A 26,138-nucleotide genomic window follows, 5' to 3' on the forward strand; every position below is an offset into this window, starting at 1 on the left:
AGAATCACTGCTTTAAAATACAAACCCTATCCACTGCATTTGAGATGTTACAGCAAATGATCAAAAACAGGAAAATAAAGTGCACACTGTGTAAGAGCACAGCTGGATGAGTGGAAAAATATTCTCAACACCTATACATAATTCAAAAAGCTGTGCATCAAAATGTAAATATAAAATCCTTTCAATATTCCTTTTTTATTCAGGCTGTTCCCCCATGTCTAGCAGGGATGTGTTTTTTGTCATTTATAGATAACTGTGTGGTACCGTATCTTTCCATCCTGGATCACTGGGTCGCTTCAGATACTGTCAAATCTTTGAGATGCTTAGTAACTGGGAAAGAAACATTGTAATAGAGGTTCATACCGCTTCCTAAGGTTCATGTTTCCGCGACGGATGAAGTCTGGTTACTTAATCTGAGCTTTATAGCAAATCCTAGAGCTAATATAATGTTACAGCTGTGCACTAGCTGAAGAAAGTGCAGTGTATTACCCTTCTGCGTTTGTTTTGAGGCAGGATAGCAGAGCTGTTTTTGAAGTGTTCACTAAAGCAGATTAATAAATCCCACAGCAGCAGAGTGATGAATTGTTGTGTCTGTTGCTTCACTCGGAAAAAAATCCTTGGATCTCACAGCTGGGGCAAAAGTGCCACAGTTTGGGGACCTCAGTCACTTCTATTCCCTCTTGATGCCTTCTGTTCAAGAGCAGAGAACATCAATGCAACAATCCGGCAATTTCTTACCCCCACATTCATAAACCGACTTCAATCACATTAACATTGGATGAAATCAAGCAAGAGCAGGCTGTGAGAAAAGCTGGAATGATTAACAGGGTTTCTCTAAACACAGAGTAAGGAAGTCAGACAGAGCCTTCTTGATTTTCAACACAACAATGACTACTGGCACTCCCCTGCAAGATTGACATAGCAGTCCTCCAATCAGCACCGTCCCTCCTGTAAGGAAGTGTGTACCTTGCCATGTGCCAAAAGGTTATTGGCTTAATGTGAGGGCACGCCTCATTCTGCTTGTATAGTACAGAATAACTACCAACAGTACAAAGAAGAGTCAACATTCTATAACAAGTCTATAAAATTAGGTATGTCTATGACAAAAAATAAAAACAATGTCTGGATAAACATGGAATTTCTTCAGAAAAGATATTGTTTAAGCAGCTAGGAGATAGGTTGGGGGCAGCACAATGGCTCAGTGGTCTCCCTGTGTTTGCATGGGTTTCCTCCAACAACTCCGGTTTCCTTCCACAGTCCAAAGACCTACTGGTATGTTAATTGACTTTTGGGAAAATTGTCGCTAGTGTGCGAGTGTGCTTGTCTGTGTGTGCCCAACAATGAATTGGTATCCTGGGCAGGGTGTACCCTGCCTCGAGCCTGTTGCTTGCCAGGAATTGGAAGAAGCAGTTAGAAAATGGTAGATGGAGAAGAGTTGAAATAAAAAAACAGAAGGCACAAGGCATCATTCTTGATCTAAGGTGAAAACCTTACAGTGTATCATTCTGTCGCTGAGACTTAACACTGCTCTTTGGCAAGTACTCATTTCACAAGCATTACTGAAGTACCCAAGGTCACACAGCTTTCTGATCAGGACTCAGTGATACTCATATAGTTAAGACAGCTGTGGATTTAATTTTGGCACAGTTGGTCACCCTGTTGTCCAATGCTCTATTCCAGGAAGGAATGGCCAAAGCTATGGCCAATATTATTCATGGAGAGCCCCCTGTCTAGGAGATTTCTCTAGCAACTCAGTCTTAAATAAGATTTTGACAGATGTGGAACAGTTTGTGAACTCAAACTGGTCATGTGTCTTGAAATTATTTAGAATTCTTTAGAATGAAAAGCACAACCACTCGATTCCTCAAATGCTGCAGGCAGAGCTCTCCAATCCTGAGCCAATTGATCAAACTTACTTGCTAAACTGATAAAAAAATCACATTTATTATCAGTTTTATGGTTAAGGGTGGTCCAATAAAACATGATGGATTACGAGTCCGCAGGACCAGGACTGGCCAGCCCTGTCATATATTTCTTAATGGGCCGCTATCTTATTAATGCTTAACAGCTATTGCACTTGAAAACAACCTGCACCACAATCCATCAGTCAGCAGAAAGCCTCTTCCCTCTGTGTTGCAAAAGTTGCCCAAAGCTCTGTTACATTACCGGTCACCAGAGACTCATATTTCAAAGACTGCCTGCTAGCCATGCCAATGAGCTCACTCTACAATGAGAGCATGATGCAACACAGGTCAAAGCCTCTCCTCTCATGTCGGGCATCCATAGGGACACCACAATGAGTTGACAAAAACGCCCTGAGAGACCACTTAGCAGATGGAGGTTCAGCTCTTTCACAACAGCAATCCAGTGCAGTGGGCCCTTGGCAAAAGAACCTGCAGTGATGTGAGCTTTCCTATCAAGCCCACTCAAGACAATGTATTTGTTGCTGAGAAACCAATAAGGAAACAACACTTATGAACTTCCAATCAACAGAAACCTTAGGACAGCTCAGGTTATTGTGACAGCTTGGATAATCTCTGTCACTTTCAGCTAATAACATACTGTATATCCTCACTGGCCAAAATGTTAGAAACCCCCCCTTAAATTAATACACTTGCCTAGAATCATCAGCATTGCCACCTTTCAGCCTAATCTCATAGAACATTACTCCTCATCTGGGGAGTTGAACTTCACAGACCAAGTGATTAATGACCTCTCCACTACTCTGCACTACACATCTCAAACACCTGGCTCAAGAACTACAGATAGGCAAACAGATCAAACATGTTGCAAAAACTTCTATACTGTTTCATACTGAAATACTCCAAAAGAAGCAGCAGGTCCCAGAATTTGACTTCTCTTTCTAACCATCATACAGTATAATCTTTTTTCTAACATATCTCACATTGCTTCACCAGTAATGGCATTTTAAGGAGCACAGGTTGAGTCTTGCAGTCACGGTATAAGCCTTCTGATAACTCTGTTACTATTTTGGAAGAGCTCTCCTCAGTTCTCTGAAGCTCAGCAAGGCTGGACCTGGCCGTGGGATAGATGACCTAAGGAAAACTAGGTTTTTGCTGTAAGTAATGCTTGTGGAGCAGTAGATAATGCTAATCTCTCAGTATCAGAAAGTCTAAAACCCACATCTGGGGACCAAAGATACTGTGCTGTTGGAGGTGCAGTCCTTCAGATGAGATGTCAAAATGAAGGTCCTGGGTTATTGCTCATTAAAGATCCCTTGGTGCTGATCGTACAAGTTGGGGTGTTTAACCTGGGTCCTGACTGAATTCCTCTCTGGGATTCTTAAATATACTCCTTAAGTCCTGGTGAACCAGTTTCTCACCTCCCTCCCTGCTCTGCTGTGTAGCAGGATTATAGTAAGGTATCGAATGTAAAATGTCTTTTGTGCACTCCCCGTGTGGGGCTGCACCTCAGTGGTGAAGACCGTGGGCCCCCTACAATGTGAAAAGTGCACCAGGATCCTTTGAGATGGAAATCAGTGCGTAAACACAATTAACTATTAACTCTTATCGCATTGGCTGAGGAGCATGAAAAAGGCCACTCTCTCCAGCTCGAAACCTGTTGAAAACTGTTGGAATGAGCAGTTCAATCCCACTGCCCTTATCCCAATGTCAACCTAAGGCAATCCTGTTAGAGGAATAAGATAACCAGTATTTCAAGATCTTGTCAAATATGCACCACATACTATTCAAGATGTTCGTGCTGTTCACAGATGGATGACACGTTCATCTGAATACCTAAAATACTGGCCGGGGAGTGCAGAACAGAGAGCCCCATTGAAGCACTTGTCTCACCAGATAACGACTGTACATGTGTTCTGTGCAGCTGTCCCTCAGTTTAGGTTTCTGGGTCAAATGAAAATGACATGGGATTTTTGTTACTAAATCAAAGAACAAGTGCAGGAAATTATATCGCGCAAAGTTCTGGTGATCTCAGCAGCTCAGGCTAATTTGCCATTTAATGAAATAGAAGTTCAGGGCTTTCATTAAAATACTGCTGTGAAGGCAATTCAAATTATTTCATTTGATTACCTGAAACCACGCCAATCTGTTTGTCAATAACAATGCTGAATATTTGAGTAAGTGCAACATAAAAAAAACAGTAATTAACAGCAATTTAAAGATAGCAATCCTGGGAGCTGCAGAACTCATAACTTTGTGTCCGGGGGGAATCTATAAATACAATCTAAAACAGCTCCTTTTACAGCCACAGTGGTGAATAATCCTGATCAGCACTACTTCAGATCTCTCTGACAAACGGTATAGTGCCGCCGCAAAATGTCTCATGCAGATACTAACATAAACCAAATCACAAGTGAGAGTTTTTGCAGCTTTTTCAAAACCATCATTAGTTTTTCTTAATAAATATATAGTATTCATTTATGTGACTAATGCCATACGAAAGTGATTTATCATTATTTTTTACAAACCAACTGGAGAGATCTTTACACAGCTAGGCTTGCTGGAGCAAACTGGGTTAAGTACCTGGTTGCAACAAGACGTCCTACCTGGTACTACCCTTCAGTGTCCAGAGCCCTACTCATTACTCCACACAGCCACCTATCGCTATATGCTGACACTGCATGTTTCAAACACCTACAGTAGCTGAGCAATACAGCTAAAAAGACCAATACACCAAGAATCTTGATAAAGAAAAAGTCACTTACCTAGTGCTGTTTGAGACCCAAATACTTCAAAAGAAGCTGCACGTCCCACACTAGAGACTAGAGAATTTTTCCAGTCTTTCCAATTATCACACAACAATTTTTCTGACAACAGTTTCCAAGATGCTCAACGAATAAAGGCATTTTAAGAGGCACAGGTTGAGCCCTGTAGCAAATGTGTAACAAAGTGACAGCAGTGTTACCAGCTTTAACCTAATCTCCACATACAGTACCTCAGACGTTCAATCAGACTGGGCCTGGTTAAGAATGGGATGGGAGAATGAGGAAATCCAGCTTTCAGTTGCAACTGGTGGTGGGCCAGTAGGTGACTTGCTTTCCTCTGGACCAGAATTTCCTAACCAGCTCCTAATAAACGTGACACTACTGTAGGAGGTTCTATCCTTCAGATGAGGTCCTGGCTACATGGTCATTAAAGATCCTGGCTCCGTCTGTAAGAGTATGAACTGTAATCCCAGCGCCATGGTTAAATTCCACTTCAGATTCTGCAGAATCCAGCTGCTCTAAATTCTCTTGGTTCAGCTGATGAAAAAAAACTCTCATCTGCAGTGTAGTGGGGTGACTGTATGTTTCCCAGGTGAGCCAGCATTTCAATAATGGACAAAGTGAGTCCCCTCCTGTATGTACAGTTTGGTTTGTCATATACACGCGTGTATTGAAATGCTTATGTGAGGTGATCTGGAATCGTCTGGGATCCCAAATGTAAAGAATTAGAATTTAATTACAGTTTACATCTAATCTATGTGCTGTACACCTGTAAGCTGCCAGTAAGAGTCACATCTCGCTTCTAATCAATGCTAACTATTTTGAAAGGCACTGTGGGAAACAATATCTCTAAAATGACAAATGGCTCCATGCTGGTATGAATGTTACAATCACAAGGCAAGTTATTGAAGGATTCTCGTTTTTTAACCGGGAAGAAAGAAAATAAAACAAAAAATAATCTCTCATTTCAAATGTGTGATAATGGCAGTTTGATAAGCACCTGCGCAATGTTGCAAAACTCCAAGTGCTAAATACAAGCTGAGAAATGTGTGCCCTTCCCTGAGAAACATACAAGGTGCACAAGTTGCAATGTCACAGGTTTCTTCAGCCGTATAAGAGCAGCAGCCAAATCCCTCTTATAAACATGGCACAGAGCTCAAACCTTTCAAAACTGTCACTCCTCTAAACATTCTCTGAAGGGGCACGAAAACACACAACACTCTGCTACGTTATGTCTCTCTGGCCGTATATTGTCAACCACTGAAAAGGACACTAATGTAAAAAATCCATTAGACCAGCAGCTAGCCGTATTGTACGAATTAATGAGAGGGGCAGGCAGCAGGCCCACCATGACAGGCTTTTTAGAGGGTGGAATGGGGCTCACTGAAAACCAGTCCTGGATAAATTATTAAATGAGTCATTTTAGAAGTTCAAATGAATTGGAAACAGGGGGGCTTTAAAAGGCAAACGCACAAAGAGAGCCTTTAAAGTAGTTTAATAACGTGCCTAATTATTGCAGGGAAGTGTCTTCAGTCACCGTTGGTAACCATTCACACTCTATTGGTCAGAATGCGTCTGAAGCCACGAGAGGGAAAAAAAAAAGCTTTCCTTTAGCGCTGATCATTCCTCGGAAGAGGTGCCTCCTGCTGCTTCACACATTCTGGCAGCCTGAGAGCTTCGCAAACTGGAGAAAGGGGAAATCCAGGGCTCCTTCTAAGTATCCATGCTGTCCTGCGAAATGCCTGTTCTGTTGTTACCTCAGGAAAGTCACACTAAAAAGGTAAAATAGGGCAGGACGTCAATTTGCTGACATTTTTCCCCGTTTGCTTTGTAGAGCCTGTCAGAGGTCCCAAGATTTCTTTATACCACAATCTATACACCCTCAATCACTGGGAAATCAATACCACTCAGGCTGCTATCACCAACATAGACTAAACATTTCACATACCTCTGTGGTGCAGGTCTAATATATTTGCTCACATATAATTATCTACATTGAAGATTATTTTTTCCTGGTCATTTAGATACTGTAGGAACACCAGCTCAGCTACTCAGCTGAAATGATCGTTTCTCTTTAACATTAAATGCAGGCCACAGCACTGCATTGAAAAACACAGCCTACAGCAAACACCTTAGAACTTGCCTTTGTAAAAACAAGATGCATCCAATATTGACCAGCTTCAATAACCAGCCGTGTAATTAACTACCCCCAGTGAAACAGTCTACGTGACAGTGATCTATTGCAGTGAGCAAGGCAACTTTCACACTGCCAGGTTTCACAGAAGGCCGGTATTGCTCTTTTCAATCTGCAATCCAGAGGGATCACTCCCTTTTCCCTTTCTTAGTCCCTAAAAAGAGCCGACTCCAAAGCACAAAAAAATGATTCAATTAAAAAAAGTACCTGCTTTAATATTTATTTCTTTGAACCTGAGAAAAATATCATCCATCACAGTCATAGTAAAACTGTGTCATCATAGTAAAACTGAAATTAATTTACTGCAGTAAAAGCATGGCTGCTGGTGAAGACTGTGGTACAGTATATGCTGTGCATGCTTGACCACATTAACCACAGTGTTTGTGATGCACCAGCAAATACAGGAACTATTTATAGACCCTTGAGGACAATAGCCTAACAGCTGCCCTAGGTCACTTGAAAACTGCTTAAAACCTCAGGAAAAGACTTAAACAGCTCTGCACTTGAGAAGGAACTTTTGAATGAGTGAGTGTTCAACTTCAGTACAGTTGACAACCGTACAATTGAAATCGGAGGCACTTCTGTTCTTTTTAGACAGTTCCAGCGCATCTGACTTACACTGCATGCTATACAGTGCCTTGCGAAAGTATTCGGCCCCCTTGAACTTTTCAACCTTTTGCCACATTTCAGGCTTCAAACATAAAGATATAAATTTTTTATTTTATGTGAAGAATCACCAACAAGTGGGACACAATTGTGAAGTGGAACGAAATCTATTGGATTTTTGAAACTTTTTTAACTAATAAAAAAATGAAAAGTGGGGCGTGCAAAATTATTCGGCCCCCTTGCGTTAATACTTTGTAGAGCCACCTTTTGCTGCGATTACAGCTGCAAGTCGCTTGGGGTATGTCTCTATCAGTTTTGCACATCGAGAGACTGAAATTCTTGCCCATTCTTCCTTGCAAAACAGCTCGAGCTCAGTGAGGTTGGATGGAGAGCGTTTGTGAACAGCAGTTTTCAGCTCTTTCCACAGATTCTCGATTGGATTCAGGTCTGGACTTTGATTTGGCCATTCAAACACCTGGATACGTTTATTTGGGAACCATTCCTTTGTAGATTTTGCTGTATGTTTGGGATCATTGTCTTGTTGGAAGATAAATCTCCGTCCCAGTTTCAGGTCTTTTGCAGACTCCAACAGGTTTTCATCCAGAATGGTCCTGTATTTGGCTGCATCCATCTTCCCCTCAATTTTAACCATCTTCCCTGTCCCTGCTGAAGAAAAGCAGGCCCAAACCATGATGCTGCCACCACCATGTTTGACAGTGGGGATGGTGTGTTGAGGGTGATGAGCTGTGTTGCTTTTACGCCAAACATATCGTTTTGCATTGTGGCCAAAAAGTTCGATTTTGGTTTCATCTGACCAGAGCACCTTCTTCCACATGTTTGGGGTGTCTCCCAGGTGGCTTGTGGCAAACTTTAGACGAGACTTTTTATGGATATCTTTGAGAAATGGCTTTCTTCTTGCCACTCTTCCATAAAGGCCAGATTTGTGCAGTGTAAGACTGATTGTTGTCCTATGGACAGACTCTCCCACCTCAGCTGTAGTTCTCTGCAGTTCATCCAGAGTGATCATGGGCCTCTTGGCTGCATCTCTGATCAGTCTTCTCCTTGTCTGAGCTGAAAGTTTAGAGGGACGGCCAGGTCTTGGTAGATTTGCAGTGGTCTGATACTCCTTCCATTTCAAGATGATCGCTTGCACAGTGCTCCTTGGGATGTTTGAAGCTTGGGAAATCTTTTTGTATCCAAATCCGGCTTTAAACTTCTCCACAACAGTATTACGGACCTGCCTGGTGTGTTCCTTGGTCTTCATGATGCTCTCTGCGCTTTCAACAGAACCTTGAGACTATCACAGAGCAGGTGCATTTATACAGAGACTTGATTACACACAGGTGGATTCTATTTATCACCATCAGTCATTTAGGACAACATTGGATCATTCAGAGATCCTCGCTGAACTTCTGGAGTGAGTTTGCTGCACTGAAAGTAAAGGGGCCGAATAATTTTGCACGCCCCACTTTTCATTTTTTTATTAGTTAAAAAAGTTTCAAAAATCCAATAGATTTCGTTCCACTTCACAATTGTGTCCCACTTGTTGGTGATTCTTCACATAAAATAAAAAATTTATATCTTTATGTTTGAAGCCTGAAATGTGGCAAAAGGTTGAAAAGTTCAAGGGGGCCGAATACTTTCGCAAGGCACTGTAGGTGAGTCTACAGCTCCTGCTTCCATGGCTTAAATCTCTGTCCCTGTGCTTTCTGTTTGCTATAGTCAGCTGGGTTTTATTTCAACCAACGTCTTCTGTGCCCACCTCTTGTTTCTGCCCCACCCGTTACAAAGAGCATATTTTCCTTCTGCAGGCTCTGGGATGGAGTAGGAGGCTGTGAGTTTTCCATTAAAATCTCTGTCCTCTCTGGTTCTCACTAACACCATTTCTCAAAACTACAATGCTACACTGTCTACATCGTGTGGCATTATCTGGTGTACTGTATGTCCTGAGAGATTAGCACGAATAAGAATTCCAATGTACACGTACATATAGCAAAAAACTCCTCTCCACACTGAATGCAGGTAAATGAAAAGGCCAGATTTATGCCAGTACCTGTGCAAGATTTAATGAACAAGGACTAGATCTGCAAGCCAGCTCTCTTTGAAGAATAATATGGAAAGCTAGCATGGACAGCGATGGTTCAAATACCTGCCTTTTGTCTCATCAAAATTTGCCATCAACTGTCTCCAGCAAAAGAAATGCAACATAGTGTTGGCAAAAACTACATTTCATCTTGGGAAGGGCTGTGGGGGCTAAAACGTTATTGACGCACTGCTTTTGCAGTCACGCTTTGCGAGACGCAGAGCTGTTTGAGGTCATGAGAGCCTTGATTACAAATGAGGTTCAGGAAAGTCAAAGGAAGGTGTAAAGTCTCCACTCCCTCCCTCTGTGCAGAGTGTAACCTCTCAATTAACACACTCCACGTATATCAGATGGCTCCATTTATTACAGGACAAGCCAGAGGAAATTTAATTGAGGAAAAATGGCCAACTGTGCCGTACAGTATGCTAGATAAGGGGTTCGTACAGAGCTACCTCTGCCATTCCACCTTTCTAAGGAAAAAAAGCAGCCTACTCCATTTGAATAATCCCCAGAATAACAGGGCTCTCATTACTTGTGTGTAACTGCACACATCTCATGGACAGCACGCCCTTTGATTGCCTCCTGCCGTGGCAATTCCAGCTCGCTCTTTTCATCGTAAATGTCACGTTCTTCTGAGCTGTGAAGTCCAAACTGCAAGAGAAAGGCGAAGCACTTACCAGACTCGATTAGGTTCTCCAACTGTGCCAGTGTTTCCATACCTGAAGCACTCAGACGACATAAAACCTTCTCATAAATGAAAAGGAGCTCACCCGCCCATTTCTGAGTCAGAGATGGATCCCAAGCACCAATTTTCTCGGCTTTTTTATTCTCAAAAGTTTGTTTGTCTGTGGTGCCGCTGTTTCTGTTTGCAGAAACGCAGCCAAGGTTGTCATCTTGCTAAAAGCTGAAAAAATGTTATTTCACTCAACACACAGAGCCAACTGTCCGACTGGTGGTCAAAAAATATATTTCGTTACCAGGTGTTTAAAAACCAAACAGTTCTTCCCTTTAACACAAGTAGAAACACTTCTTTTCTGTTTTACGCACTGTCCGTGAAATGAACTCTCACACTTCAATGCATTGTTCTGATCAATGTTCTGATGCCCACAAGTGGAAATGGTGGTGATTTCATGTCAGTTGGCATCTACAGGAGGGTGAAAATGAGGCACTAAAGAAGGCAGCAATTAAAGCTAGCTATAGCACTGCTATTCACCAGCAGGTGGAGAACATGAATATTAAACTCCAGCTTGTCAAGATCAAGTGGTTCACAAGTTTCTGGGAAGAGTTTGACAGAAATACTTTCCACCTAACTGGTGACTCAGTCTTTGCAGGAATCGGTGGCATCTTCATTTAAAAAAAAGTGTTGCAAACGCACAGGGTTTAACAGGATAATTACAGTATGTACTTTTCTGGTTGTATCCTGTTAATTAAAAAAAAAGTTGATTCTAGCCCCTTAGACATTTTTTAGACAGATTAACATATGGATCTCAATAAAACCTCAACTTTATTTGAATGTTCTAAGTGTGAGAACTGAAAATGACTGAAATTAACTTAATGAAAATGTACTACACTCTCAAGGGATGGGACCTACTGAGCCAGAGGTTCAAAATAAAATAACAAAAGGAAGCAAATTATTTTTGTCCTACACCACTGTTGAACTAAGGTTTGCTCCATATCTGCCCCCCTAAAGCTCAAACCCAGTAAGACAGAGCAATCCAGGAAGTAACAGGTGCAAGGTGCTTCTCTCTGTCAATCACAGTGGCATAGAGAAAAGGGACAATTAAGAACAGCCAACCGACATCAGCATGCATTTAAGCCATGAATAAAACAAAGCACTCAGAGCAGCCCCAAAAAACATTCCATGATGCACAGTGGCAGAACGTGCAAGCTCCACACAAACCGATCTCGAGGCTGCCATCAAGCGCAGCAGCCTGGAGCTGTGAGGCAGCAGCTCTAACTGCCAGCACTTCATTCAGCCTCCTCAGAAAATAAAGGTTAAAGAAAGGAAATGCAGACGAATTGTTTGAAAAGAGCACGCCGCAGGAAGCTCACATGCTTAAATAAGCAAGACCAAAAGAGATCTGGAGACTGCTGGGGCGCAGCCTGCACTATGCCAATTCAAACGCCAAGCTAAAGCCTGTTCGCTAATTATGTTCTGTTGATGGCAAAAAGCCCAGGGATTGCTGGAGCAAAACTTTGGAGCTACAGGTTAGACAGTTTCCTTGAAAAGCATCAGCACATCAGTTGCATAGAAAGGCACTGAGGCACAGCCTAATGCAAGTGTTCTAAGGGAAGTGGGAAAAGGATGCATGACTTTCTCTTTGCACTCGTTACAGGGACCCCCCGTTTCTTTTGAATGCTTCTAATTAGTACTACCCAGCGACCACCAGTTGTTTTTTTTTTTTTTAATTTGCAGCTCATCTCTGGAATGAAATACAGGATTCAGCCCTCTTCGGCAGCAGCCCAGCAGCTCGCTGCCACTGCATAAGAACCACTCCCTCACGCAAGAACACTGCAGTGCAGTGAACTGGGAGCCTTCAGAGGAAAAGACTAAGAGCGTGAAGACGGACAGCAACAACACAGCAGACCTGCCACTCTACTGACGGGCGCACGCTCAGAGCTACTTGAACACCGAAAGAAGACTCCCCGATAGCCGGCATATTTATTCATGAGTGGATAGCACCAAAAAAATGTCACATCACCACCAGTCATTGAGCTGTTTCTGTAAACATTTCTATGCACGGTGCATCTAACTCTCACAGAACCCTCAGAGCAGCAGTACATCTACGCAAATGGATGTTCCAGGGGGTACATTTCTGTTGTCACAACCTTGATACAGAGAAACATAAGGAAAAGAAATGACCAAAAACAGAAAATGAGACCAAGTGAATTACTACCAATGAGGTAACCCAGGTATTGTTCTTGTTTAGGAGCTGTATTCAACAAACTAGGCATATATTAAAGTAACCTAAACACTTATTAGCACATACCAAGATCCAATTCAAGTTTAATAATGACAAAGTAATTTCAATATTTTAAGCATCCAATTCTTTTAATTAATTTAAATTTAATTTAATTTTGATAAAGTCCTCTTTGATTTCTCAGTGCTGTGGCTGATCTCAGGTTAAATCACCTCAACACGCCAGAGGTGCATGAACAGTGCTTGGCTTTTGAGATGTGATTTGGCCCAGTATTGTATGAGCAAATGTTTCCCAAGTCAACAAAAGAGAATTCAGTCCTTTCAGCAGCTGGGAATTGCTGTCTGCAACTGCAAAAGAACCACTCCCTCATGCAACAACACTGCAGTGCAGTGAACTGGGAGCCTTCTGATGAAAAGACAAAGAGTTGAAGGTTTCTAGCAACAACACAGCAGAACTGCCACTCGACATGTTGCATCAACACCTAGAAGTTACACCAGTCTACTTCTTTGTATAGATTTTCTTTATTGCTAAAATTCCCACTGTGCTTTGCAGCTGTCCCAAATTAATCCAGAACAGCAGCCACCTTCAGATCTGGAGATGGGACACATTCTGTGCCCGTATAAGCATTATGAGCCCACAATGCAATAGGTAATGCAATGCAATAGGCGCAAATAAACATGAATCCATCCATCCGTCCATTTTCCAACCACTATATCCAATACAGGGTCGTGGGGGATCGTGAGCTATCCCAGCAAGTAACAGGCATTAGGCAGAGCACACCTTGGACAGCACACCAGTCCATCGCAGGGCAGACAGACATACCCAAACACACACCAGGGCCAATTTTCCCAGAAGCCAACTAACCAGTAGCCAGTATGTTTTTGGATTGTAGGAAGAAACCAAAGCATCCCATGCACAGGAAACCCATGCAAACACAGGGAGAAAACACAAACTCCACACAGATAGCCCCAGCACTTGGAGGCAGCAATGCTATCTATTACACCATGCCACCTTATACACAATCATGTGCATTCAAATATGTGCCCACCATTGCTGTCATTGTGATATGCTTGCATTGTTCTGACAGCTCTTCCACATGTGTCCACATCGCCAGCAGCCACGTCACCCGTTTAACTCACAACTGGCAGCCCACTGAATCTCAGCAGGTGTGAGCCTGGTTAGTACCTGGGTGAAAGACCTCCTGGGAAAAACTAAGGTTGCTGCTGGAAGAGGTGTTAGTGGGGCCAGTAGGGGGCACTCACCATGCAGTCTGTGTGGGTCCTAATGCCCCAGTATAGTGACGGGGAAATTATACTGTAAAAAGGTGCAGTCCTTTGGATGAGATGCAAAACTGAGGTACTGACTCTCTGTGGTTATTAAAAAACCCAGGGCATTTCTTGAAAAGAGTAGGGGCGTTACCCAGGTGTCCTGTCCAAATTTCCCATTGGAATTTACCAATCATGGCTTCCTAATAATCCCCATCTCTGAACTGGCTTCATCACTCTGTTCTCCTCCCCACTGATAGCTGGTGTGTGGTGAGGGTACTGGTGCACTATGGCTGCTGTTGCATCATCCAGGTGGGGATGCACACTGGAGGTGGAGGAGGGGAGTCCCCATTACCTGTAAAGCACTTTGAGTGGAGTGTCCAGAAAAACGCTATACATGTGTGAGCAACATTATAATTATTAAGCGTCACCTGCATAAACTAAATATGTACTGTAGTTTAAGTGATAGAATACTAATGTTTGCTAAAAAATGCACACTCCTGCTGTTTTACTTAACAGGTCACATCTTGCAAAATAAAACTGTTTTCAAATGCTTAAAACATAAAATACAGTAATAAACCATATAAATAAAATTTTGGTGAATAAAAAGTTGGTGACATCAATAGTGATACAACTACAGAGGTGTGTCTAATAAACACCTACCCTGGTTTGGCAATATTAATAAACCATCTCTACATTCAAGTGTTTACTTTCAGCTGCCTCAACCTGTATGCTGTTAATTGAAAACACATTACTGGAACAAGCCATGTATCTTACACGCTTATGTAACAACTTCACTTTTCAGAAAGCAAAACGCAGATTTTTTTTTAATTCACACTTCATTGTGAACTTTATCTATGTCAATTCTATGTCTCTTAGAGATCACCTATCATGCAGTCCCACTGTGAGACTTAAATCTGATGTTGTATCCTACGACTTGTTGACCACTGTGTTCAATAATAAACTGCAACTGTCTATACGTGTACAATATGTACAATTTCGTGATCAAGTATAGGTTACTCTGTTGAAAAGGAAAATGGAAAAATGCGATTTGGAAATGTTACAAGTCAGGACACATTTTTAGGTTTTAAGTTTCCAGTTTACAAAGTTTGCAAGTAGGTTATTCACATGAGCACTTCTGCTTTGCCTTCCATAAAATATGACACGGTCCCAACCTCAGCTGAGAAATAAATTGAGTTGGGCTCTCACAGACAGAAATCAAGGTTCCATAAATAATTTCAGCGTAAAGACTGTCCAGGCTTTTAGTGCCATATCATTCCAGGAAGAGGCAATATTTTATTAGCTTGCTACTAGTATGAAGTGCATACAGTATCAAAACAGAATCTCATTACTCCAAAAATACCTGTAGCCTTGTGCGGTCTTATTAAATACTTTCCCCCCAGGAGTTTGGATTTTAAAAACAGGGGATTTTTCCTAGTAGTGCCTTTACCTTTTAATGGGTCTTATGTCCATGGAAAAATATTTATTTGGCATTGTAATTCTGTGAAACTCTCTCTGTAAGACCTTTTCAACAACATCTCAATCTTACGTGTATGAAGCTTTTATCTAGGGTGACTTCATAATACAATTTTAATAAATGCAATGACATGTTATACATTTATCAACCAATATAAAATAAACATATACTAACAGATTACATTTTAAAATTAAATTATTTTTTTAATTAATAGACTCAGTACATGACACATTATAGTTAAATTCAAAATTTCAATTACATATAGCTGAACAGCATCCGTACTGTATAACAGAATTAAAAAAGCATTTATTATTACACCAAATTTGCTTAGATTGTACATGTTCCATGCTAATTGTCTTTCAGCCAAAAAGCAAATACTGAAAAGGCGTCTCAAAGTTTAGATTTGATCAGAAGGAAGTAACAGGGGAAGACTCTCAAGAGCACACCAATGAGCTGCAAAAGCTTGTGCAATATCTTTTTCCAACTTACTTACTTATTCCAGACACAATCTCCCTGTGTGTACGGAAGAGCCTTTATCGGAAGGTAAACGGATTCTGGCATGTTTAGAAAAATATTGCCAAATAATGTATACCGTCATGGGGAGCAGCTGCCGAGTTCTAATAGTGGTTAAGGATTTGCATGAGGTTACCAGACTGTGAATTTTCAACTAGGTCCTCCAATATATTTTGATGGGGGAGTTTTTGTGCACCAGCACTACTCATTCACTATTACGGAAACATTTTGCATCCAAACTGGCTCATAAACACAAGACTTCACTGAAAGCGGTTTCAGTGGAAACCTTCAGCAGTAGTAGCAGAAGTAGCGGCAACCTCAGCAGTACCATCTTGGCTGGAATCCACAGCGTTCACTACTTTCACACCCCAAGGTACTGTTTATATAAACTGCTTCAAATATCACCAGCATGTCACTTTTTTTTTATTTCCAGTAATGAACGGAGCAGTAATTAGAATGAAAGAAGCAGTTTTAGGCTCATTCAGAGCATCCCCATCTGCAGTGTTAAGAGCCAACAGAAGCCCAGCAATGCAGTCACAGAGCTGCAGTCAAAAAGCAAGCTGTTCCTCTGACCCCTTCCTCTCTCAAAATCCTATTCACTGATAAAACACCTTGGATTTCAGCCACAGAGCATGTACCCCTCCAGCTGCTCTCTGGGTGTCTCCCCTGCAGAGAGCTGCCTGTCCTTTGCTAGGCTCATTTTTTTCCCCACACAGCAATGCTTGACTTGAGAGTTGGCTCCCCCTACCAGCTCTGTGACAATATCCTTCTGAGCTTCAGCTGCTTTCTCTCTGCCAAGCTTTCTCTCATCACACCTTCTGCTTTTCTTTCACTCGTGCACCTATGCTCTAGCCTCTCGCTTACGTGGGGTTTTTTTTCCTTGGAGCTTGGGTCACAATTCTCTCTCCACAAATGTCGAACTGCAAAAATAAAAACATTCAGTAATTAATCGAAAGGTCCAATGATGTTATTTTTAATGTCGGCTTAGATCAAACATTTTCCATGCTCACTTGCCAGAACTCTTTCAGCCAAAGAAGCAGGTCCCAAAAAATGGGTCTCGGAGCAGAACAGGAAGAAGCAACACAGGAGAAGACTATCAAGTGCACACCAAAAAGCTTGTGCAACACTTATTTTGGACACAATGTGTGGGAGAACCTCTATCAGAATGAAATTTGGTTCTAGAGTAATTATAATTATTTAATATCATAATTAGAATTATTCAATAAAAATATAATAATTTGTTTCTGGCATGATTCTTTAATATGAACTCATTTTTTCTACTCTTATTTTCTTGCTTGCTTGCTTTTTTTCTTACTGGGGGGGGGGGGGGGAGGTCAAAACTCTCTGTTGAAGTGTGAAATATCTATCGATTATCCAGCTTCCAAAGTCACTCCCCTTTGTGGGACAATCATCTTTTTTTCAGAGCTCGTAACCCAGACAAAAAATGTTTTCAGAAGGTCAGAATCCAAAAATAGCTGCTCTGGCTGATATGCTCTTGGAGGCAAACATTAAGAAACTTGAGTTTAAAAAGCAAATTTAAATACATTGCTCATTAATCTTGAGTATAGGGCACAACGGTACATAAAGAACTGGACGTGTTTGATACCAATTCCCCTCTTGCCCTCTGCCTAAATCAAAAGGCTTAATTATATAGTATAATCATTATCCTCTGTTCATTAGAAAAATATGATTGTGCATAGCTGGAGAGGACCCCCAAAAAAACATAGCTTTTACCTTTTCACATCGGCAAATATCTTTTCCATATCTGTCAAACATGGATGACATACTATATAATGGACACCATTAAATCAGTGGAATGATTATGACATGTTTGATTTAAAACACCGGGCTTAGTACTTTAATTAATGCAGTGAATGTGTGACACTGAAAGAGCTAAGATGAATGACAGCCCATTGTAATTTGAGTATCAACATTCCCTTGTGTGCGTCAGCAGAACAATATATCAATGAATTCGATTTATGACAGTATAAAAGTCACACTGTTGTCATTCGCTTGTTATGGATGAATTTTCAGTTGGCTTGGCTGTGTCATCAAACAAAAACAGGGTGCCATCAATTTTACACTTACATATCAGCACTCTAAAGGGCATCGAGACGTGCCAATTACAGAGAAGACAAGCCAATTAAAAATTCGAAGGGAAGGCAAACTGGCAATCTGACACATTGTTAATTGAGTTTCTTAGCATGTAATGTCATCAAGTCCGATACAGTGTTTAACAAGGCCGACCAGAACTTTTTTTCAGTTTGAAAAGTACGTGCATTCTCACAAGTCAATTGCTCTTAAAGCAAGAAGGTTCCTGCATAGACCTAAACGAAAAGAGGGTATGGCCTCAATAGATTTTGATGTTTTCCAATATGCAAATTCCAGAAGTAACTCCAGTGTAAATTGAAGGCTTGTATAAAAAATTTCAAAAAATGCCCGAGTTATAATTTCCAACAAGCATAAAAACAGAAGCAAATGCTGCAGGACACATGCATGTGTCCCACAGCATATTAAAGCCTTTAAGTCCTTGCAGACTCCTCCAAATATTCAGTGCTACTCCTACAGGAAGCCATCTTGTTAGAGCTCCACAGACACCAAAACCTTCAGGATGTTTTGTATGAAATGTGCAATACTTGTTTGTATGTACGGTTGGTCGCTGGGGGTCATTGAAGGCTTGAAAGCATCCACACAATTTTAAAACAGCATTCTCTTTCTGGTCCCTGGAGCTATTTGCGTGCAAGTGCTCTTTCACTTGGAGAAAATAACAGACCTCTCGGAAAACCCGGCTCACATACAGGACAGTTCTCACCTACATGGATTCCTTATACTGCAATACAGCTTTACTTCTGCTGTGCCTTTTGTTTTATTACACAAGCTTCAGAAATCTCTGCAACAGACAAAACCTGATTGGGTACCATTTGACATAGGGAGTAAACTCTGCCTCCAATAAAAGGAAGAATTTTGAAGAGTGGAGCAGAATTCAAGCAGCAATGTCTGCCACTGCCTCTAATTGTCCTTGTTAAAGGGTTAATAGGCACTGACTGAGTTTAAAGACGAACACCGGGGAGCTTCCAAATAACTCATCCAATGAAGGCCTCTTCTGGGAATACAGCATGAGTTCTATAGCCTGAAGCACAGTGGTATCACGTGATGGATCTTTCTTTTATATTTTGATTCATTTATTTACACGGGAAAGGGCAGGCTCTAAAATCGCAGGGAAAATTACTCACAATCTTACATGCTCCACACCAACTCCGATGCTCACTCCCAGCAAGCGTGAGCCGGAATCAAAACTCAGGAAAGGAGGGAAAGATGCAGATAGGAAAGGCTCACGTATACAGTAGAAGAATAAGGAGAGAGTCAGAACTGCAGGGCGCCCGGGGAGGCGAGAGGGTCACAGCCTTAGGTTAGGAAGAGAGATTGTTTAAACGGCAGGACCTATTTCTATGGTGAATACAACACCCAGGCTGGGAAAGAGAAAGGGTTTGGGTAAAGACATCCAGAGCCTTTACTGCCATTCTCGAAGATAAGGCAGTGTTCTATACACTTCAAGAATATAATGACAGAAGTTGCACAGTTTAATAATCTGGTATCGTAAAACAGAATGGTTATATACTTTACCAGACATTAAAATACATATATATCAACTGAGGCAAACCATTGAACAAATAAAAGTTCAACGTGTATTGAGCAGCAAACAGTAGCCCTGGCGTGCTCATCAGTAGCTGTGCTTGGGGCCGTGGCTCTGGTAAATCATGCTACAGTGCAAGGGTATATCCTGAGCAGCTCGCCAGGCTCTCCACACAACGGTACAGTTCTTACTACAGGGGTCCCCAATGGTCCACTGGCCAGCAGGACTTCAAGCCCTCTTTAAATCTCTGGCTTCTCGGGGAAAAGAAAGGAGGTACACTTGTCCAATTAGGCAAAATCGGTTCAATCTGGTAATCAAGGACTCGGGTGGCAAGAACACTAGAACACTAGAAACCTTCAGGCTCTCAAAGACTAGGATTGTGCACCTGTGTTTTAATAGCACAACTAGCAGATCACTATTAAAAAGTGGCATTTTTGGCCAGCCACGTGCACAGCTTCTTTATTACCTCTGCCTTATCACTTTCTCTGCTCTTCTTTTTGTGTCTACAGCTCTACGAACTCTAAGGTGCTCGCGCAATAGGACCAGAGTGCACAACATGGTCACCACGCACACCTGCACTTTTTAAACATCCATGCCGAGATTCAGACATAATCTCTAATCGTACACTATGTCTTTTCTGGGAGAAGCATTAAATTATATTGTGTGAGATACACCCTGCATGCTTAGGTCTAAGATTAAGACACCAAGCCGGTCAAAAAACAAAGGTATTCAATTCTCAGGAACAAGGGCAGTCTCCTTCCCACTACAGCACAGAGGGAAAAGCAGAATGGATTTCTCTGGAAGAAAATTAGGGAGAAAAATCTCCGCTTGGGCAGGCAATATTGGAATACAGGAAATCCGTCTGTGAGCCGCTTTCGATGCAATTATCGAAAGCCACAGCACTCTGTAGAGTCAAGGGAGGATACAGCTTAGAGGACAAGGTTAAAGGGACACTGAAAGTGAACAAGCAGGCTAGTCACCTTAAAATCCCAAGGCTCTGCCTTTCAGTACTGTATAGCTGTACACGATGGGTGGTGGAGAAATGAGCACAGGAGCATTTCAAAGTCTAGGCATGAAAATATACAGCAGAATATACTTTTAAAGCAATGCATTAAGCAACAGAAGTATTTAAGGATGTGTAATATTACTGCAGTGGGGCAAAACCCTTAATTCAGTCTTCATGTCTCCAGGAGTGGACAGAGCTTCCAGCACAAAAGGAGGACAAAATAGGGACAGGGGTATGGTTTGGACATGGGTGCTAAGCACAGATGAGCCCAAACAGGGATAAACCAGTCTGTAAGCTTCTCAATATCTGGACTGTCCACTTATTAACAAATAGAAACAGAAAACAGAAATATTATTTGCTGAACCGATTAAGATCTATATTTACAAACAGAAATGTTGCATACTTTTTTTGAATTATGTCACTAAAGCATAAACATAACATGTGGTCCTTACGCAAAATCCATATACTTTTCAAACCAAGGCCTATAGATTCAACAGCATCTTAAATATACAGATAGATAAACTACAAATATGCGTGAATCGCTCTGAATTTATCTGGAGACAATGTTCAGTCGTTAGAATAGCAGGCCAAAGCAGTTCCCTCATTTCCATCCAATTAAATCCCCCTGTCTTCGCATTACGCAAAGTGGCACAAGGCTGAATTCCATGCAGTCACAACCTATTCGTATTCCTGAGCGTATAAGCAAATTCCGGCAGATCTTGTAATAAAACCTTCAGCATTGCATGCAGCTTCAGGAGCTGACAATGGCCATCTAGGAAACACAACATAACAGGTCAGATGTCAGAAGCTGAATAAGAAGGAGCTACAGACGTCGGACGTCCACTAATTCCGCAGAGAAATCGAATTTAATTCACCGCGGAATTGTATCGCCGAGCAAAAACAGCCAGTATTCTCCCTTTGAATTGAAATGCAAGGATAGCGCAAATAAGAACTACAATAAAGAACCGAGTTCTTAAGAGCTGAGCAAGGTGTGCGGGAAGGACAAAGCATGAGCACTGGAAAACGGAAAAAAAACACGGCGAGGCAGATCAGCCTCCAGGTGGTTTCACAACCTATTACTCATGTTCCAAAACAAAATCACCGCTCGCCTAAAATACTTCAACAAAGCAGCGCCTTCCCGTGTTGCAGAATTACTGTGCTGGAGTGCTTGAAATTATTCGCCTCGAAGAAATTAAAATTAAATTACAGTTTCAGCAAAGTAGGCGGTGCGCTCTTAGCGCAGAGATTATTATATGCTGGGATAGAGACAGCCTAAGAACTAAGAAAGTGATACAAGCAGTGATGAAAATTAAGAAACACGAGAATCTTCTTGTTGTTACATCAGCACCTAATGAATTTTCACTTAGATGAGCAAATCGTTTCAGTATTGAACGTTCTCTTCTACAAACAGACATCAGGGTAATTATGAACTATTTGAATAAAGCTTGAAGGGCACAGTGCACGTTTCACATTTTTTTAAATTCGTTTTTTTAATCAAAAAGCCACCGATATCAATTCATTCCCGTTTACTTGATCATTGCTTGAGCACAATACCAGGAAATACACAAGTGTACTGAAATAAACATGCTGTACCCCACATAAAACGAGCTTCCAGTGTGTCCAAATCTCTTGTTAACCCCACAGGAAAAGAAGCTGAGGAAACATGACGATTGATAAAACAAGAGTGGGAGTTCTTAGGTCTTTGAAGCATAAAGGAAGGCCATATTGTAACCACAGAGTACACATTTTGTAATCTTGTTTTACAAGTACGTTTCAGAGCCATTGCATGTGTATATAACCTCAGCTTAGTTTTCTGCTTGTTGAGGGTGTGAAACTGCATCATAGTCCTCTGTGCATCCATAGAGGAGAGACAGCCCAGGCAGCTAGAATGTAAGATTCAGTGGCCCAGTGAGTAAAACCAAGGGATGATAACTAAAAAATTCCTGCAGCAAGACCTGTCTCAGACTCACACTCACTCTGCAATTAACCACACCTCTGTACACCCTGGAGCAGGGCTACTTAACCAACCTGCAGAAACCGTATACTACTAGCCAGGACCTCAGTGCACTCAGCACCTCATTATAATCATGCGGTTGCATTGATCCTGCTAATTATCAGTTAAAGAAATGATGAGCGGGTCATACCAATTTTTTCCAACGGAGTGGTCTGGAAAGACCTAGTGCACCTTCGCATTCTTCTGACCTCAGGGGTGAAAGGTCATAATGACCTTCCGTTCTGTTATTAGAATTAGGCAGCTTCCTACACAACTCAAAGGAGATGGTCAGGTGGCAGCAGTGCTTGAAGGAAAAAAAGTCTCAATAACAGTTATGTTTCTGTGCATCTTGGGCGAGACATGGACTATGTAGACAAATTCTGGGGGGTGAAAAGAGACAGCTGTTTTCCAAATCTGTATCCCAGGACAATCCAAGTTATTAAGCAGTAACCAGAAAAGGTGTAACACTGGACGTATTAAGAAGAAAAAAAGATCCATATAAACATGAGATTTTTTATTCTATTTTTTTTCAGTTTAATTTTAATGAACAGAAGCTTTTCTATGTATTGGATAATCTGCATAGGATATTTTATAGAAACAGATTCGCTTAAAAGACTACTAAATTACCCAAATACCATTTCAACTTTCATGAACTACAGAGAGTGCATCCACGCAAGGACGATCGATACATTTTCAGTCACCTGTTCTCAGATGAAAAGCTAATAATTTTCCTCCGACAAATGTATGCATCTACCGGTAATCAGCCTCTCTTCAGCAAATACAGTATTATAAAAGATTTGAAAATGTTCAAGAGTTCGGAGAGTATCCCCGTCCAATAGAAGACCGTAGAGAAATGACGAAGAATTTAGCAGTGCTGAAAATTAAAACCTTTTTTTTTAATTCCTTGCTGTTGCAATTCACACTGAAAAATGTTTTCCACCTCTCAGCAGCAGTATCGCAATCGTCTGGTAATGCAGCACTTTAGATGTGATTCCGCACTGCACTCAGGACGCACATATGCACGGCGTACCTGTGACACCAAGCTGTTCTGTAGGCATACCAATATACCATTCTACAGCAAGGCGGGGCAAATTTAATCTATAGACATCTAGTTTTTTTTTTTCTCGCTCCCCTAAATATGACCAAATAAGACTTAATACAATAGTAATAAAACAAATCGTATACAAATTCGCCACGTCTTACTGATTTATGAACGTGTGTATAAGACCTGCGTAAACAGAATTTAGCTCTACTCCAGTCACGTGTGAATTCATTCTTATTTGATGTATATGTGCACCTGACAGAACTTGAGGTCCGATTGCGCCATAGTGCCGGGAATGCTATTCACTAACGCAGACAGTGAAAAGGGAGAACACTGATTTTCACACCTCGCCGAAACAGCTCCTTCTCAGTCTCCAGTGCGCCAGATACAGGTTCTAGTGGGAGAACAGGCGCTTTGCAACAGAGTCCAATGTGGCAAATAGTGAAGCGAAATAACATCCCACTGATGATTAATGGGATTAGATGTTATCAATTAACTCATGCCAATGTAACACTAATACATTTCAATGCTAATAAACGAACAATAGCAGCAAAATACTGAACTGCACAGAGGCTTAATCTAATTACGCTCGCCTCCATATGGCATTTTGCATAATTTAGTATCGTAACTTTTATGGAGTGATGCAAGACGTCCTGTACAGCAAAAAGGTACAGATCTACTGAGCTGAATAAAAACATTTTGGCGTCGTGACACCACTGCCGCGTTTTATGCAAACTATGGGCAGCAAGTTTGCGATGCATGCCGCAGCAAAGGAGAATACCCTTTAAGAAAACGACAGCGCAGGACAAGCTTGTATCTTAATTTGGACTTCTTCTGAAATATTCGCAAGATGCGCTTTTGTTTCACTTATGTTGACAAAGATAAACACACCTTTTTATAAAACAGTCAAAGACAGACGTCCAGCTAACGTCACCTACGTGTCGCAGATCCCAAAATGTTGCATGTAGCTCTTTGGTTCATCAACATTTTTGCCTATTTATTAAGTTACTTATCTTTTCATGCTTTAATGTCTAAAAAGAGCAAAGAACACTGAAGTGTAGGAGGACACCATTGTACAGTTAATTCAATCAAAGCGCACCACACTAGCAAAGGCTCTTGCCCTTTTAAAACTCTTAAGCACTGGCTGTCCCTTAAACTTACCTGTTGTTGCTGCGTCCGCGGCTTAATCCAACGAAAATACTTTTTTCATTTGCGCTCCATTGTCAGAAATGAAGCGACAAGAAATATCCTCTCTCTCGCAAGAAAAGGCTCCTGCGATACACATCACCTAAGCAGTGGTAGCAGGGAATGTAAGGTTCCCAGATATTAAAACGCCCTGAAGGTTACAGTCAGAAACAGACTAGGATTGATAGTTTGTTACTTGACCAAACTCGCACTTCGGACGCGCAGGTGAGGGCCCTAGCAGAATTCTTCGTCTCCGCCAGCTGCCTTTCCACACTTCAATGCAGAAAACAAGGTGCAAAACTTACAAGTCAAGAAGCCGGTAGCATCTTTCTCAAAATTATACCCAAGGTGCCTATATGCAGGAAACTACTTCCGTCCCTTCGATATTTCCTTTTGAAACCTGCCTTCGCCCCGTGAACCTGGGTTTAGAGCCGCAGTAGTTCAAATGCTTAGTCCGCTGCTCTGTGGTTGGAACGAGAGGCAGGGGTCTGAACCACAAAGATGTTGAACATCTACCATCTCCCGATTTCTCCGGGGATAGTGAGGGGGAGAGTTTAGCTCCACTCTGCAGTTATCTACCTCCACCTACCGGCGAAATGCTGACTACCTCGTTCAAAAAGACTGAACTAAATATATCGCTATAATACGGTGTAACATTTTTTAAAACCAGAAATTTGTTTCGTTTTCCTTTTTTGGGGGGGGGGCGCAAAGGTCTTGGCACACAGACTAATCTTTTATAGCAGGATTCACTGCAACAGTAAAACATTTCCCCCACCTATTCGGTTTTTAAAAATAGGTTAGTCCTAAACCAGCATTCTAAATGTAACGAAATAATCGTGTGCTTAGTTTACAGCGTTCAGGTCTTTGAACCAAATGTGGAGGATTAAAATCTAAATATTGTTGAAGGGGATTAGTTTCTCCACCTTAAGGGGACAATAATCCTTTGTGAAAAAATTACGAGTGTGCTCATTGTGATAATGTTTTCTTCATAGGGAAACCTAAGATATAATTTGGTTTCTTTCCATAATAATATAATAATCAGTTTTCAGGGGTGCGATGATTGAAGCAAGGCTTATTAACTCATCAGTTTTATTCGTTTCTTGTGCCAGTAAGCAGCCGTCTGGCAGACTTACAGTATGTTGCTTCCTCAGTGCGCTGTTGACAGAAGCGGTATCGGGAGATAATGTAAAAACCGAATACCGGCCAGTTAAGCCTAAATGCAAGCAAGACGGTACATACAGTATGAGTGGAAAAAAACATCGTCTTGACATACAACTCTCATATGAGTTTCCTATAGCCACGGCACGAAGAGGCGTTTGAATGACCTGCTGAGTGAGATACTATCCTTACTAAATAGTAGATGGATGTTAATTCGTGGATAGTCCAAGAAGTCGCCCCAGAGTCCTCGCATCTTCATTTCCAGCCTCTTTTAGACAGGAGTGTGGGAGAAGAGGGCATTTCCGCAATACTGTGCACTCTGCGAGCCGAGTTTCCAATGGGTGCTTCTGGATGGTCAAACTGATGTAGCATTT

General features: G+C 41.5%; 1 protein-coding gene across 1 annotated transcript in view; it reads right to left on the reverse strand.

The window, feature by feature from the left end:
• tafa3b (TAFA chemokine like family member 3b) overlaps positions 1–24,870 on the reverse strand; it is a 108,009-nt gene extending 83,139 nt beyond the window's left edge. Inside the window, exon 1 of the mRNA XM_088919984.1 lies at positions 24,583–24,870. The gene's annotated coding sequence lies outside the window, so the exon portion shown is untranslated. The remainder of the gene's footprint in view (positions 1–24,582) is intronic.
• Positions 24,871–26,138: the final 1,268 nt, after the last annotated feature.

Source organism: Atractosteus spatula, chromosome 7, assembly GCF_055471065.1.
Source record: "Atractosteus spatula isolate fAtrSpa1 chromosome 7, fAtrSpa1.hap1, whole genome shotgun sequence".
Taxonomy (NCBI): Eukaryota; Metazoa; Chordata; class Actinopteri; order Semionotiformes; family Lepisosteidae; genus Atractosteus; species Atractosteus spatula.